Here is a 16622-nt window from a genome sequence, read left to right on the forward strand (position 1 = left end):
GCCGATGAGCGGGTCTAGTCAGGTTTTTTTTCATTCAAAAGGCGCACCGGATTATATGTGGGATCTGAGCCGAGGATGTCGTTGTGGCCCTTTGAGATACTTGTGATTTAAGGCTATATAAAGTAAACTTTGATTGATTATAGAGCGCATTAAAGGGTTTATCCATCCATCCATCCATTTCCTACCGCTTGTTCCCTTTTGGGGTCACGGGGGGCGCTGGCGCCTATCTCAGCTACAATCGGGCGGAAGGCGGGGTACACCCTTGACAAGTCTAAAGGGTTTATATTATTGTTATTTTTTTCTTAATTGAAAACACTTTCTTGTGGTCTACTAAACATGTAATTGTAGTTCTTCAAAATGTTGCATAGATTATGTTTTACAGATCATCTTCAAGCCGCTTTCTGACAGCCGCTTCAGGATGCGCCGTTTTGTGAGCGGTCTTATTTACGTGGCTCACCTTCGGCAGCGTCTTCTCCCCGTCGTCTTTGATGTAGCGGTGTAGGGTACAAGGACGGGAGTGGAAGAAGTGTCAAAAGATGGAGCTAACCGTTTTAATGACATTCAGACTTTACTTAAATCAATAACGGAGCAGCATCTCCTCATCCATAGTTCACTGTGCAACAACAAGGTCGGAAATGTGTCCCGTGAAAAAACGTCTGACGGAAATTCTCTAATAACTAAAGTTCCTTAGGTGAATAATGTAAACTCACTACTATGTTTGAGTGCTTTCATGGCGAGTTTACTGACAGACACAAGCAATAACTTTACACTACTTTATATTAGAAATGGCAACAGCTGAGGATGAATGTTCCGTAACAAGAAGATAGAGAAAAAGAGTAAGCTTATTTACTATGGAGTCGGCACTGACTACAAAGGCGTATGCGTGCAAATTTTCAGGACTTATGCACATCCTAAATACAGATCAGCAGGTACCAGAAGGTAAGAAAAGTTGTTTTTGCATAATATTGCAAAACAAAATGCCAGATATTATGTAATATCTTATACACACCATACTAATACTGGTATGTTGAAGTGAAGTGAAGTGAATTATATTTATATAGCGCTTTTCTCAAGTGACTCAAAGCGCTTTACATAGTGACACCCAATATCTACGTTACATTTAAACCAGTGTGAGTGGCACTGGGAGCAGGTGGGTAAAGTGTCTTGCCCAAGGAAACAACGGCAGTGACGAGGATGGCACAAGCGGGAATTGAACCTGCAACCCTCAAGTTGCTGGCACGGCCACTCTACCAACCGAGCTATGCTGCCCCACAGTACAATCCATCAAGGGGTGCGGCTTCCTCGCTTACCAAAGTCGCATTAAATTATTTTAAAAGATTTTTGAGCGCCGTGTGTAATGTTCTATATTTTCAGCGAAAAATAATAACATTTTTGTTTTGTTTACTTGAGTCATATTGCAGTCTACACATATCTCTTTTGTGTGACTGCCATCTTCTGGTCACACTTATCATTTTACCATGTACCAAATAAAATAGCTTCGAGGTCAGTAAGCACAACCAAAATTATTCCATATATTAGGCGCACCAGGTTATAAGGGCCACTGTCGAGTTTTGAGAAAATGAAAGGATTTTAAGTGCGCCTTATAGCGTGAAAAATACGGTATATGAAATATTCCAGACCCCCAAAAATAGCCATTTGACACCCAACCCAGTTTATAAAGGGCTATGCAATCATAGGGAAGGCTCGGCTTTCCTCAACCTCTTCTTATGTTATATATTCATATGTAAGTTTTTATTTGCAGTCTGTTATGTGCTATTGAATCAACCACATGTCAAAGCACACTAATGTTCTATAAGTCAGAATGAAAATGTGTTTTATCAGTTATTTTTTACGACTTCGATGCGTTGGTGTCTAAAATTGTCCCGCAAATGTAGTCTTTGTACCACCTCTGGTCAAGTGGAATCCAATCACCCTTGCTGAAGCCTATCCTAAAATGGACGCCTGTCAATCACAAGCCCATGTAGACAACAACTGTCTTACACTTACATCCACGCTGTCCCTGAGAGGGGAGCGAGCAAACGTTCCCTGAAATCTGCCCACTACACTGCAAAAAGTCAGTGTTCAAATACAATGAAAAAAATACAAAAATTAGGGGTATTTTATTTGAACTATGAAACATTATCTGCCAATAGAACAAGAACATTTGACTTTCCAAAACAAGTAAAATTAGCTGACCTCAATGAACCCAAAAATACTTTGAAATAAGTATATTCTCACTGGTAACTCGGTAGAAAAATATGTTGAAAAATATTCTTAAATTAAGTAAATGCTAGTGCCATTATCTTGACTAGGGCTGCGAATCTTTGGGTGTCCCACGAATCGATTCAATATCGATTCTTGGTGTCACGATTCGATAATATATAGATTTTTTCGATTCGATTCGATTCTTGATTCAAAAACTGTATTTTTCCGATTCAAAACGATTCTGTATTCATTCAATACATAGGATTTCAGCAGGATCTACCCCAGTCTGCTGACATGCAAGCAGAGTAGAAGATTTAAAAAAAAAAAAAAGCTTTTATAATTGTAAAGGACAATGTTTTATCAACTGATTGCAATAATGTAAATTTGTTTTAACTATTAAACGAACCAAAAATATGACTTATTTTATATTTGTGAAAACATTGGACACAGTGTGTTGTCAAGCTTATGAGATGCGATGCAAGTGTAAGCCACTGTGACACTTTTGTTCTTTCTTTTTTTTTTATAAATGTCTAATGATAATGTCAATGAGGGATTTTTAATCACTGCTATGCTAAAATTATAACTAAAATTGATACTGTTGTTGATAATATTCATTCTTGTTTCACTACTTTTGGTTTGTTCTGTGTCGTGTTTGTGTCTCCGCTCAATTGCTCTGTTTATTGCAGTTCTGAGTGTTGCTGGGTCAGGTTTGGTTTTGGAATTGGACATCATTGTTATGGTATTGCTGTGTAGTGGTTTGTTGGATTGATTTAAAAAAAAAAAAAAAAAAAAAAAATAATAATAATAATACATTTTAAAAAATCGATTTTTTAAAAATGAGAATCAATTCTGAATCGCACAATGTATTCGATTTGATTCGTGTTCGAATCGATTTTTTCCCACACCCCTAATCTTGACATAATGATACGCATCATGATTTTTTTTTTTCACGCTTGAAGTAAGAAATTATTACTTTAAAAAAGTAGTTCAATACTTGTGAGTGTTAATGACACAGCTTGGCATCAGTTGATATTCTAGATTTAAGTATGTTTTACTCAATATAGGTCATAAAATATCAGCAACAAGCTGTAATATCTTACTGAAATAATTTAGGACTAAGACCCTTATAAAAAGTTAAATATTCTAACATAAAATCTGCTTAGTGAGAAGAACTATCTAATCAAACAGAAAATAGGCAAATATCCCCGTTGTTTGAGATATTTAATCTTACTTATATTTCAGTTTTTGCAGTGTAAAACATATTCATGGGTCCATTTCTACTACTCAACAAAATAGCTCAATGGCACCAAAACATCTGGAAACTGTCTCGATCTCATCCCAGACATGTGATGTCGCTCTAAATTTCCCATGGGGCCTCCGGCTCCTCATGCCAACGTACTTCCTATTTTCTCAGAGGGATGCCAGATAGTCTTTTCCTAAGTATAGTGTCTGCAGAACACAGGAAAACCTTTTTTTTTTTTAACACAATCAGGGGGTGACAATGGTCTAGTTTTGTGATCATAACCTTTCAGCCCAACAATGTAGTTTTATGGAGGGGACCTACTGTATTCTAAGAGCCTGATTAACTCAGATCCAGATAACAAGTGCTAAACAGCGTAGCGTGTTCAAACTTTAAAGTTGTATGTACTATTAGTGGACGTGATGCAGGTGAACTATTAAAACAGTGTGTACAATTGATAACAAGTGCAAAAGTGTTACAGACTGGCTGTCACCATGGAGACACTCATTTCCTGCACATCTGTCTATCTACAATCTGTACCACATTTTCTGCACTATGGAAGCTCAAGCACATACTTGCAAACTTTGAGACATCCGATTTCGGGAGGCGGGGGCCGTGGTCGAGGGTGGGGCGAGGGGCGTGGTTGGGGGTGTGGTTTAGAGGGCAGGAGTATATTTACAGCTATCCATCCATCCATTTCTACCGCTTATTCCCTTTGGGGTCACGGGGGCGCTGGTGCTTATTTCAGCTACAATCAGGCGGAAGGCGGGGTACACCCTGGACAAGTCGCCCACTCATCGCAGTATGTGTAGAAATCTTTATAATTGAATCACTTGTTTATTTTTCAACACGTTTTTAGTTATTTTTATATCTTTTTTTCCAAATAGTTCAAGAAAGACCACTACAAATGAGCAATATTTTGCGCTGTTATACAATTTAATGAATCAGAAACTGATGACAGATCGCTGTATTTTACTTCTTTATCTTTTTTTTTTTTCAACCATAAATGCTTGGCTATAATTAGGGGTACTTGAATTAAAATAATTTTCACAGGGGTTACATCTCTGAAAAAAGGTTGAGAACCACTGCTCTAAAAGCCATAGATGTTATTGTCACATATGCATGCACAGTAGATGGCAGTATTGACCTGTTTAAGAGTGTCACAACATTGCTGTTTACGGCACACAAACTGCTTTACGGTACCGTGTTTGGAGGAGGTTAATGAAACTGCCTAACAAAAAACCCACATAAGAAACCAAGAACTCACCCTCGATCATTCTACAGTGATAACGTCATTGGGCAGCCACTCTGTTTATATTGTGGGAAAGTGGACGTGAAAACAGGCTGTCGACACATTACTCAGGTCCGCATGGAGCTGGAGGGGGCGTGGCCTCCAGCTCCGCATGAATTTCGGGAGATTTTCGGGAGAAAATTTGTCCCAGGAGGTTTTCAGGAGAGGCGTTGAATTTCGGGAGTCTCCCGGAAAATCCGGGAGGGTTGGCAAATATGCTCCAATGAGACAACAGAACCTATGTTTCGCACGCCGATGGTGCGCGCTAAGGTACCGCACAATCTGTGTTCTCCACACCGGCAATAACTGCAGTGATGCGTTAGAATGATCTAGATCAGGGGTAGGGAACCTATGGCTCTAGAGCAAGATGTGGTTCTTTTGATGACTGCACCTGGCTCTCAGATAAATCTTAGCTGACATTGTTTAACACGGTAAGTAATGAATAATTCCGGTGGTAATCACAGTGTCAAAAATAACGTTTAAAATATAAAACATTCTAATGCATTTTAATCCATCCGTCCGGTTTCTACTGCACCTGTTCAAAGAAGTCGCAATAATGGTAAGAAGTATTTTATTTATTGTTGGTTAGCTTCAGAATAACAATGCTCTTAAAAAGAATAAGAGATTTATTATACTCTAAAAATGTTGGTCTTACTTAAAAATGCACGCATTTAGTTGTATTCAGTCTTTAAAAAAAAATATGGCTCTCACGGAAATACTTTTTAAAATATTTGGCTTGTATGGTGGCTCTCTCAGCCAAAAAGGTTCCAGACCCCTAATCTAGATGCAAGACAATGTATGTTGCAAGACGTTTTTTTCACATTCTTATCAGAAAAAAGGAACGCCATTAAGAAAACGCCAGCAGACACCATCACTTTGGTACCTGCTGTCTATAGATCACCTCCTAAATTGTCAAGAGCTCAAAGATGAAATTGCTGGAAAGACGATCCGTCTAATATTTGTATTTCTGGCAGGAATATTTTGGCACGAAAGATTCTTTCTCTCCGTCGTCTGTCATTTCGGCGATCACTGCCATTTGTGAGTAACTGTGCCCGTTTGCACGCGCATTTCAAACGTGCTGAATATAAACTCAAAACAGTGGCCGCAAAACTCTTTTGGCTTGATTAATCACAGTACGAGTGCTATATTTGCATATTCTCCTTTTGCTGCTGTGACCCTGCTAATAATACTCAGCATATCTTCTACATGTGCATGAAGACAGACACGCTGAAAAGGATTCACTCACTATTTTACTCATTAGAGAGTCGCAAGAGCATAGTTGAACAACTTTGCAATAAACATCCAAACACTTTCATCAAGGATTTATATACACACCGTAAGGATATATGTAATTTAGTAACAGGCACATTTATAATAACTTTTAATATTTACGCATTGTTCTTATTTTAAGCATACTGCGGCACATTATTTCACAAACGCATCACAACGTTCGCTTTTTTCTTTAATAACATCACTGATTACGCACTGCAGACTTCATGAGAGGCCAACAAACATAATAAAACATCACGTACTGTACAAGGTCTGCTCTCAATGGGATGCCAACTGTAAGGATGTTGATATGTTCCCATTTAGATGAAGAATGTCTCAAAATCCAAAGAGGTTAAGTAGGTCTTAAAAAACATATTAAATGTTTTATTCTTTACGTCTGTGCCTGACAAACATCACGTGACAACCTCTGAGGAAGGCAACAGTTGTAGTTGCAACCATCACGTACGGAAGTAAACACACAGGTCTGGCTACAAGAATAACAAATTGCAAATCCCTGATAATTATGGCGAAGAAAAAAAAGGTGGTGAAACAAAGCGTCTTTTTAGTTATTTTTCACCATTTACGGGGCCTAATTTGGCTGTCAAATTGCACCAATCTGTCAGATTACATCATCATCCTTATACTATCCAGGTAAGAGGCATGATTTGTAACCTAGAAATAACTTTCACAAGTTCCGAGGCAGGAAAGCAGCTCACCTTAGCTCAGATGACGTCAATACAGCAGGATAAAGAAGTTGCCTCTCTCTGATCAATGCACCGTTAAATGTAGGTCCTTAACATTAGCGCTTATAATAACAATATCACTAATACTTGGTTAATATTCAAGTCACAAAATATAAATGGGGTATTGTTGGCGATTTTTGGATGTTTTTCCAGGAGTTTGAGGTCAGAAATGACGCAATAGACAGGAGAATGTCATGGATCCCATTGGCTCCATTGTAAGCAGACTTTTATAAACGTTACAATGCATTACAAAAATACATATGTGTTCTTGTCTCTCATAAGGATTTTGAGATTTAGGCATAATTGCAAAAACAGTGCAATTCCCCTTTAAAAGACAACTCAGTTTACATTTACAGTTATTTGTTGTGATATTACACACAAGTCAGATTACAGTAGTTTACTGTGGAATAAATTGCTGTGAAATTTGATATTCAGCAGGCCCAATACATTGATACAAGGTTGATTATATGCACATGTCCTTTAAAACTGACTTTGAAACATCGTTGCATAATAGTTGTATTTGCAAATTGAGACAGCGCTGGTGGTCTAATTTTAGATCCACGTTTTTGGTCGGGAAATGACCAAATTTCAATGGTCAAATTGACGTCGCAACCTCAACATTGAATAAACGTTCTCAAAAAGCATGTTGTTTCAACGTTGTGTTTGTGTTAAATGTTGGTTGGAAAATGACCAAAATTCAATGGTCAATTCAACGTCACAACCCAGCATTGATTAAACGTTGTCAAAAAGCACGTTGTTCCAACGTTATGTTTGAGTTGCTCAGTCATTCAAGTATTTATTTGACAGGGACAGTACAATTAAACATTGCTACCCATAGGTAACCGATGTCAAAGTACATAAGACTTATAGCCAGAGGCTAATTTGCAACCCTTGTCACTGGTTAGGCTTTTAACAAAAGAGAAGTGTAAAACACATACAAAAGGATTAAGACAAGTACAAAAATAAAAACACATTGAAAATAATTGGCCCCATTTGTCTATGCTACATCCAGTTGTAGTACTCACACTTCGGATTTTCCTCAAGCCACTTTTTCAGCCTTGTCGAGGTAAGTTTGTTGTCCGACTGTGGACTTTAACTCCAGGGGCAAAGAGTTCTACAGATGTGAGGCCTTCACTGAGAACGGCACCTTGTCACTCTACAGCTCCCACGGAGTGCCGCTCGAGTCTGCACACCTTCACTACTGTACCTTTGTATTTCTTGACACATCACATTGGGGGATAATCCATTAAGCTTCTTAAAAATAGCTTTTAAAAACGAGATTTAAATGTATAATATTATCAAAACACATCATGTTATATTTTTGGCTAATATGGCGGTGATGATGCTTCATTGGTTTTCAGCACCTACGTCAACAAGTTCTCAAAGTCGTTTTGATGTCTGGTGCCTGCAAGGATAAGGGTATAATAATTTTTGTTGTTTGTTGTAATGGTAAAGCCAATTAGTATTTTTTTTGCGAATAAAAAACTTTTGAAGGCCGGTAAATTGTTGCAGTGTATCCACAAACTTGCTGAGCCTTTAATTGGCCTCGTATAATCTAAATTGAACTCCTGAAATCAAATATTGTTTGTACCATATTCTAGTTAATTGGCATTAGAGATGTCCGATATATCGGACTGACGACATTATCGGCTGGTAAATGCTTTAAAATGTATTATTGGAAATTATCGGTATCGGTTTCAAAATTATCGGTATTGGTTTTAAATTTTTTTTTAAATGTATGACTTATTAAAACACCACTGTGTACATGGACATAGGAAGTAGTACACTGCCTTTGCGTGCCGGCCTAATCACATAATATCAACAGATTTTCACACACACACAAGTGAATGCAAGGCATACTTGATCAACAGCCATACAGGTCACACTGAGGATGGCCGTATAAACAACTTTAACACTGTTACAAATATGCGCCACACTGTCAACCCACACCAAACAAGAATGACAAACACATTTCGGGAGAACATCCGCACCGTAACACAAAATAAACACAACTGAACAAATACCCAGAATCCCTTAAAGCACTAACTCTTCCGGAATGCTACAATATACACCCCAACACTCTTCTCCAGCCCCGCACACCTCAACCTCCCCATGCTCTCTCAGGGAGAGCATGTCCAAAATTCGAAGCTGCTGTTTTGAGGCATGTTTAAAAAATATATGCACTTTGTGAATTCAATAATAAATATGGCATGGTTATAAAACATTATTACCTTAAAGTATGATCCACATACAGAATTTTCCATCCTTCTATATATGGTAGTTGGAGTTGCAGACAACTTCATTACTGCTAAATAGCAATTTTCAGTAATGTCACAGAAGATGCAGGATTTGCTTTAACATTTAAGTAGTGAAACTTCCTATAAGAGGACAGCTGTAGTGCTGTACTCTGAGGATCATCCATCCATCCATCCATTTTTTAGCGCTCGTCCCTTTTTGGAGTCGCTGGTGCCTATCTCAGGTGCATTCGGGCGGAAGGCGAGGTACACCCTGGATAAGTCGCCACCTCATCGCAGGGCCAACACAGACAACATTCACACTCACATTTACACACTAGGGTCAATTTAGTGTTGCCAATCAACCTATCCCAAGGTGCATGTCTTTGGAGGTCGGACGAAGTTGGAGTACCCGGAGGGCACCCACGCATTCACGGGGAAAACATGCCAACTCCACACAGAAAGATCCAGAGCCCGGGATTGAATCCAGGACTACTCAGGACCTTCGTATTGTGAAGCAGATGCAATAACCCCTGTACCACTGTGCTGCCCTCTGAGGCTCATGTCATAATTCCTTTTATATATTTTTTTAATGGTCCTCTGTAGTCACGTAATAATTTGTGCAAATTACGCAAAATTGTTTGCATTTGGTCCCCATGAACCATATTAAAGGCCTACTGAAATGAGATTTTCTTATTTAAACGGGAATAGCAGGTCCATTCTATGTGTCATACTTGATCATTTCGCGATATTGCCATATTTTTGCTGAAAGGATTTAGAAGAGAACATCGACGATAAAGTTCGCAACGTTTGGTCGCTAATAGAAAAGCCTTGCTTGTACCGGAAGTATGTGCGCGTGACGTCACTGGTTGCAGGGCTCCACACATATTCCTATTGTTTTTAATGTGAACCACCAGCAGTAAGAGCAATTCGGACCGAAAAAGCGACAATTTCCCCATTAATTTGAGCGAGGATGAAAGATTTGTGAATTAGGATATTGATAGTGAAGGAATAAAAAAATTAAAACATTTAAAAAGCGACGGCTCCGGGCGACGACAGTATGAGCGTTTCAGATGTAATTAGACACATTTACTAGGATAATTCTGGAAGATCCCTTATCTGCTTATTGTTTTAATAGTGTTTTAGTGGGATTTTAAAGATTGTAAAAGATTGTAAAGACATACCTCGAGGTCGGATAGCTGTGGTGAACACGAATCCAATGATTTCTCCGGTAAGATATATATCACAATTGCCCCATCCAAAAACATGCTGGTTAACGTAGAGAAAACATATTCGCTTGACCGCTCCGCTTCACAACAAATAAAGACACACCGGCTGTGTCTCGGTGCTAAAGACAGCTGCAATACACCGCTTTCCACCAACACTGTTGTTCTTTATAGTCTCCATTATTAAATTAACAAATTGCAAAAGATTCAGCAACACAGATGTCCAAAATACTGTGTAATTATGCGGTTAAAGCAGACGACTTTTAGCCGTGAGTGGTGCAGCTGCTAATATTTCCTCACAGTCCGTGACGTCACGCATACACGTCAGCATTCCGTAACGTTTTCAACAGGACACTTCGCGGGAAATTTAAAATTGCAATTTGCTAAACTAAAAAGGCCGTATTGGCATGTGTTGCAATGTTAATATTTCATCATTGATATATAAACTATCAGACTGCGTGGTCGGTAGTAGTGGGTTTCAGTAGGCCTTTAAAGACGTGTATGAGCTAACTGGGCAGTGGCCCATCCATCCATTTTGTACCACTTGTCCCTTTTGGGGTCACGTGGGGGTGTTGGAGCCCATTCCAGCTGCATTCGGGCGGAAGGCGGGGTACACCCTGGACAAGTCGCCACCTCGTCGCAGCTGGGTAGTGGCCATTTTAACTAATTTTTGTTATGCCTCACCAACCTGTAGAAAGGCTGGTCCCCACAAGTGATGATCAAAAACTTGGTCCCCATTCCGAATGATAACCAGTATGTGTGCGTGTGTGTGTGTGTGTGTGTGTGTGTATGCACGTGTAGTGTCACCACAATGGACTGAAGTGTGTGTCTGTCAAATAACTGTTGGTAGGAGGTCAACATATGGAGGAAGGGAAGGGTGAACTAAAGACAAGACTGAGGGAAGCAGCATGCAGAGCAGCCTCAAAGATGATTACCGTATTTCCTTGAATTGCCGCAGGGTCAAACTCGCTTCCCAAAATAATTAGCGCATGCTTAGTATTACCGCCTGGTTAAACTCGTGACGTCACGAGTGACACTTCCCGTCATCATTTTCAAAATGGAGGATTCTGATTTCAATACCGGTATTTTGAAATCGCATAAAGGGAAGAAGATTAAGAGTTATTCAGTAGGATTTAAGGTCCAAGCTTACATCACACTCATTTTTTTACTGCATGCCTTCGGTAAGTGCTGGAGTGAGAAGAGGTTTTCAAATAATTAGCGCATGCTTACTTTTACCGCATGCCTTTGGTAAGCGCAGGAGTGAGAAAAGGTTTTAAATTAATTAGCGCCCCGGCGGCAATTCACGGAAATACGGTACTCATCAAAAAGTGCACGTAAAAAAGACGCAGTCATCAGCGGCAGGATGCTTGCAGAGATGTCCTGCAGGGTGCACCGTGCACGCATCCTCCTGTGCCTGAGAGAGCGAGGAACTTGTGGGACGGGCAACGAGGGAGAAAAAACTCCGGCCCCATCTACTCCTCCACCTCTCTTCTAATGAGCAGCTCCGATCATGCAGGAGCAAAAAAAAAAAAGAAAAAAAAAAGGGTCCAGGTGGAAGCTTGGCTCGCTTGCATCGAGACGTCAAACTGGTCGTGCGCAAGGATTTTACATCGGTGCAGCGGGATTACTTGAAGTTATTTGGGTAAGTTTATTTAAATTACTCGGTGGATGTGAGCTCATTTGGAGAGCAAACACGCACTTTCACGACATGTGTTATTTCGCTGCTGCTGCTGCGGGAATGAATGATCTACTTTCTTTCTGCGCATTATTGACACGACTAGACTGTAGGGCAGTGATTCGGTCTAAATATGAACTTTTATGTACTTGTTTTGACACGTTTTTAGGAGCAAACATTTTTAAATGGCGTAATATTTATTTAAAAATTGTAAATACAACCCATTCCACGTTTTGAATCTCTTTTAAACAGAATTCTTTTTTGTATCAAATGGCTGTTGATGTATTTGTCCTATGTGAAATTATACTGTACATCCAAACCTGTTGGATTTGCAATTCCGAGAGAGAGTTTTTTTTCCTGCACTGTATTTGACATTTGTGCCAAGTTTGATCAAGCAGAAGTGGTCTGTAAACAACATGTCCAGCAGCAGACTGAAACAGGCTGTGGCTTGCACAGAAAGCTTGCCAAGTATTAAAGTAATCCAACATGTACAGTACTAGCTCTGATGATAGACCCAGCACGGTATTTTAGACTCCGACAAGAAATGTGTGGACCCAAATTGGCCAAAATACAAACCGCGTTTCCATATGAGTTGGGAAATTGTGTTAGATGTAAATATAAACGGAATACAATGATTTGCAAATCCTTTCAACCCATATTCAGTTGAATGCACTACAAAGACAAGATATTTGATGTTCAAACTCATAAACTTTATTTTTTTTTTTGCAAACTATAATTAGCTTAGAATTTCATGGCTGCAACACGTGCCAAAGTAGTTGGGAAAGGGCATGTTCACAACTGTGTTACATCACCTTTTCTTTTAACAACACTAAATAAACGTTGGGGAACTGAGGAAACTAATTGTTGAAGCTTTGAAAGTTGAATTCTTTCCCATTCTTGTTTTATGTAGAGCTTTAGTCGTTCAACAGTCCGGGGTTTCTGCTGTCGTATTTTATGCTTCATAATGCGCCACACATTTTCGATGGGAGACAGGTCTGGACTGCAGGCATGCCATGAAAGTACCCGCACTCTTTTACTACGAAGCCACGCTGTTGTAACAGGTGGGTTGGCATTGTCTTGCTGAAATAAGCAGGGGCGTCCATGATAATGTTGCTTGGATGACCACATATGTTGCTCCAAAAGATATGTGTTCATGTCTCACATATTTGTTGTGAATGAAGGGTAAAATCCCCCACACCCCCCAAAAATTGCAGTTCCCCTTTAACTGTAAGCAAGAGACAATCATCTTGGTACAGTGGAACCTGCTTATGACATTGTCCCTTAAATTTGTTGACCCACATCAACATAAGCGGCAGTTGACATAACCAAAATCTACTTGTGACTTCACACAAATTACTTTTTGGCCCATGGCAGTTAGTTGACATTGTTTTCCTCAATGTATGCACATTCTGTTTTCATAAGTTTCACACTCTGCATTTTGTTGGTTAATGTAGTAAAATGTAGGGTAGTGCTATTCAACTGGAGACACCGGCACTTGAATTCAGTTCAAAACTGTAGACACAAGCAATTTTGCAGGAATTTCCTAAAAACACAATAGGGCTCCTGTTATATAGAGGAACTGGGACCACTGTAAACCCATTGGGACGGAGTGGGGCAGTGGCAGAGTGGCTGTGCCAGCAACCTAAGGGTTCCTGGTTCAATCCCCACCTTCTACCAACCTCGTCACATCCGTTGTGTCCTTCAGCAAGACACTTCACCCTTGCTCCTGATGGGTCGTGGTTAGGGCCTTGCATGGCAGCTCCTGCCATCAGTGTGTGAATGTGTGTGTGAATGGGTGAATGTGGAAGTAGTGTCAAAGCGCTTTGAGTACCTTCAAGTAGGGCTGGGCGATATATCGATATAAACGATATATCGCAGGTTTGTCTCTGTGCGATATAGAAAATGACTATATTGTAATATTTGATTATACAAACCCTGGGAAATTGTATTAGATGTAAATATAAACGGAATACAATGATTTGCAAATCCTTTTCAACCTATATTCAATTGAATGCACTACAAAGACAAGATATTTGATGTTCAAACTCATAAACTTAAATTTGTTTTGCAAATAATAATTAACTTAGAATTTCATGGCTGCAACACGTGCCAAAGTAGTTGGGAAAGGACATGTTCACCACTGTGTTACATCACTTTTTCTTTTAACAACACTCAATAAACGTTTGGGAACTGAGGAAACTAATTGTTGAAGCTTTGAAAGTGGAATCCTTTCCCATTGTTTTATGTAGAGCTTTAGTCATTCAACAGTCCGGGGTCTCCGCTGTCGTATTTTACGCTTCATAATGCGCCACACATTCTCGATGGGAGACAGGTCTGGACTGCAGGCGTGCCAGGAAAGTACCTGCACTCTTTTTTACAAAGCCACGCTGTTGTAACACTTGTCTTGCTGAAATAAGCAGGGGCGTCCATGATAACGTCAAAAATATGTTGCTTGGCTGACAACATATGTTGCTCCAAAACCTATATGTACCTTTCAGCATTAATGGTGCCTTCACAGATGTGTAAGTTACCCATGCCTTGGGCGCTAATACACCCCCGTACCATCACAGTTGCTGGCTTTTGAACTTTGCGCCTATAACAATCCAAATGGTTATTTTCCTCTTTTTTCTGGAGGACACCACTTCCTCTGTTTCCAAATATAATTTGAAACGTGGACTTGTCAGACCACAGAACACTTTTCCACTTTGCATCAGTCCATCTTAGACGATCTCGGGCCCAGCCAGGCCGGCGGCGTTTTAGGATATTGTTGATAAATCGGTTTGGCTTTGCATAGTAGAGTTTTAACTTGCTCTTACAGATGTAGCGACCAACTGTAGTTACTGACAGTGGTTTTATGAAATGTTCCTGAGCCGATATGGTGATATTCTCTACACACTGATGTCGGTTTTTGATGCAGTACCACCTGAGGGATCAAAAGTACGTAATATCATCGCTTACGTGCAGTGATTTCCCCAGATTCTCTGAACTTTTTGATGATTTTACGGACCGTAGATGGTAAAATCCCTAAATTCCTTGCAATAGCTCGTTGAGAAATGTTGTTCTAAAACTATACGACAATTTGCTTACAAAGTGGTGACCCTCACTCCATCCTTGTTTGTGAATTACTTAGCATTTCATGGAGCTGCTTTTATACCCAATCATGGCACCCAACTGTTCCCAATTAGCCTGCACACCTGTGGGATGTTCCATGTGAGTGTTTGATGAGCATTCTTCAACTTGATCAGTATTTATTGCCACCTTTCTTAACTTCTTTGTCACGTGTTGCTGGCATCAAATTCTAAAGTTAATGATTATTTGCCCCCAAATTTTTTTTTATCAGTTTTAACATCAAATATGTTGTCTTTGTAGCATATTCAATGGAATATGGGTTGAAAATGATTTGCAAATCATTGTATTCCGTTTAGGGGCTTCACGGTGGCAGAGGGGTTAGTGCGTCTGCCTCACAATACGAAGGTCCTGCAGTCCTGGGTTCAAATCCAGGCTCGGGATCTTTCTGTGTGGAGTTTGCATGTTCTCCCCGTGAATGCGTGGGTTTGCTCTGGGTACTCCGGCTCCCTCCCACTTCCAAACACATGCACCTGGGGATAGGTTGATTGGCAACACTAAATTGGCCCTAGTGTGTGAATGTGAGTGTGAATGTTGTCTGTCTATCTGTGTTGGCCCTGCGATGAGGTGGCGACTTGTCCAGGGTGTACCCCGCCTTCCGCCCGATTGTTGCTGAGATAGGCGCCAGCGCCCCCCGCGACCCCAAAAGGGAATGAGCGGTAGAAAATGGATGGATGGATGGATGGATGGATGTATTCCATTTATATTTACATCTAACACAATTTCCCAACTCATATGGAAACAGGGTTTGTATGTTCTCACACGGTTGCTTTTAGCTGCGGGTCATTACATTACTGGCGTTTCTCACCCCTCCTCGTTTCTCCTTCTCACAGAGAAGTAAAACAAGCCCACCTTCTTACACACGTCACATACTCTCGCGCGTCTAGCGTCATACGCTCTCGGCGAGCAGAGAGGTAGCAGCATGGCTAACGATAGCTGAGGCAGGTCGTACAAGCAGAGCGGAGCTTGTGAAAATACAAGAGAGAGAAGGTGTGAAACTTATCACAAATGAAGGAAGAACAATAAATGCCCAAAATAAAGAGCAGGGGGTCCATCATCTGGCGGTGGTTTGGCTTCAAGTGGGAAGATATTCAGCAGACAACACCAATATGCAAAGTATGCAGCAGAAGTGTTACTACAAAAAGGTAGCAGCAGTATTAATTTGTTCTTTCATTTAAAAAGTAAACCGTGAGAGAATGAAGAGTATATAATAAACACAGTTTTGGTCAATTGCCTTAGTTGTGATTTCCCTCTCTGCTTGAAAGTTTAAAATGAGCATATATTAATGCAGTATGAAGAATAATATTTTAATGTAGACACATAGAATCATCATACTGCTGTGATTATATGCATCAAGTGTTCATTCAAGGCCAAGGCAAAATATCTTAATATATATCGTATATCGCAATATGACATAAAAATATTGCGATATTAATAAAAGCCAATATCGCCCAGCCCTACCTTCAAGGTAGAAAAGCCCTGTACGAGTATAACCCATTTACCATTTAACTCTGGTAGCAAGCATAGAATACTGGGGTCCAAACTTGTGGTTCACATAACTGAGGCATTCCTCAAGGCACCCCTTTAAGTCCAAAAAGTTGCTATCTTTTCAT

General features: G+C 40.0%; 1 protein-coding gene across 5 annotated transcripts in view; it reads left to right on the top strand.

Moving 5' to 3' along the window:
- The first annotated feature begins 11629 nt into the window (after window positions 1–11629).
- vit (vitrin) overlaps window positions 11630–16622 on the top strand; it is a 105145-nt gene continuing 100152 nt past the window's right edge. For 2 of the 5 annotated variants that reach the window (XM_061910592.1, XM_061910594.1), the window contains exon 1: window positions 11630–11850. The gene's annotated coding sequence lies outside the window, so the exon portion shown is untranslated. The remainder of the gene's footprint in view (window positions 11851–16622) is intronic. The other 3 variants (XM_061910595.1, XM_061910597.1, XM_061910596.1) reach the window with 2 other exon arrangements.

Source organism: Nerophis ophidion, linkage group LG09 (assembly GCF_033978795.1).
Source record: "Nerophis ophidion isolate RoL-2023_Sa linkage group LG09, RoL_Noph_v1.0, whole genome shotgun sequence".
Classification (NCBI taxonomy): Eukaryota; Metazoa; Chordata; class Actinopteri; order Syngnathiformes; family Syngnathidae; genus Nerophis; species Nerophis ophidion.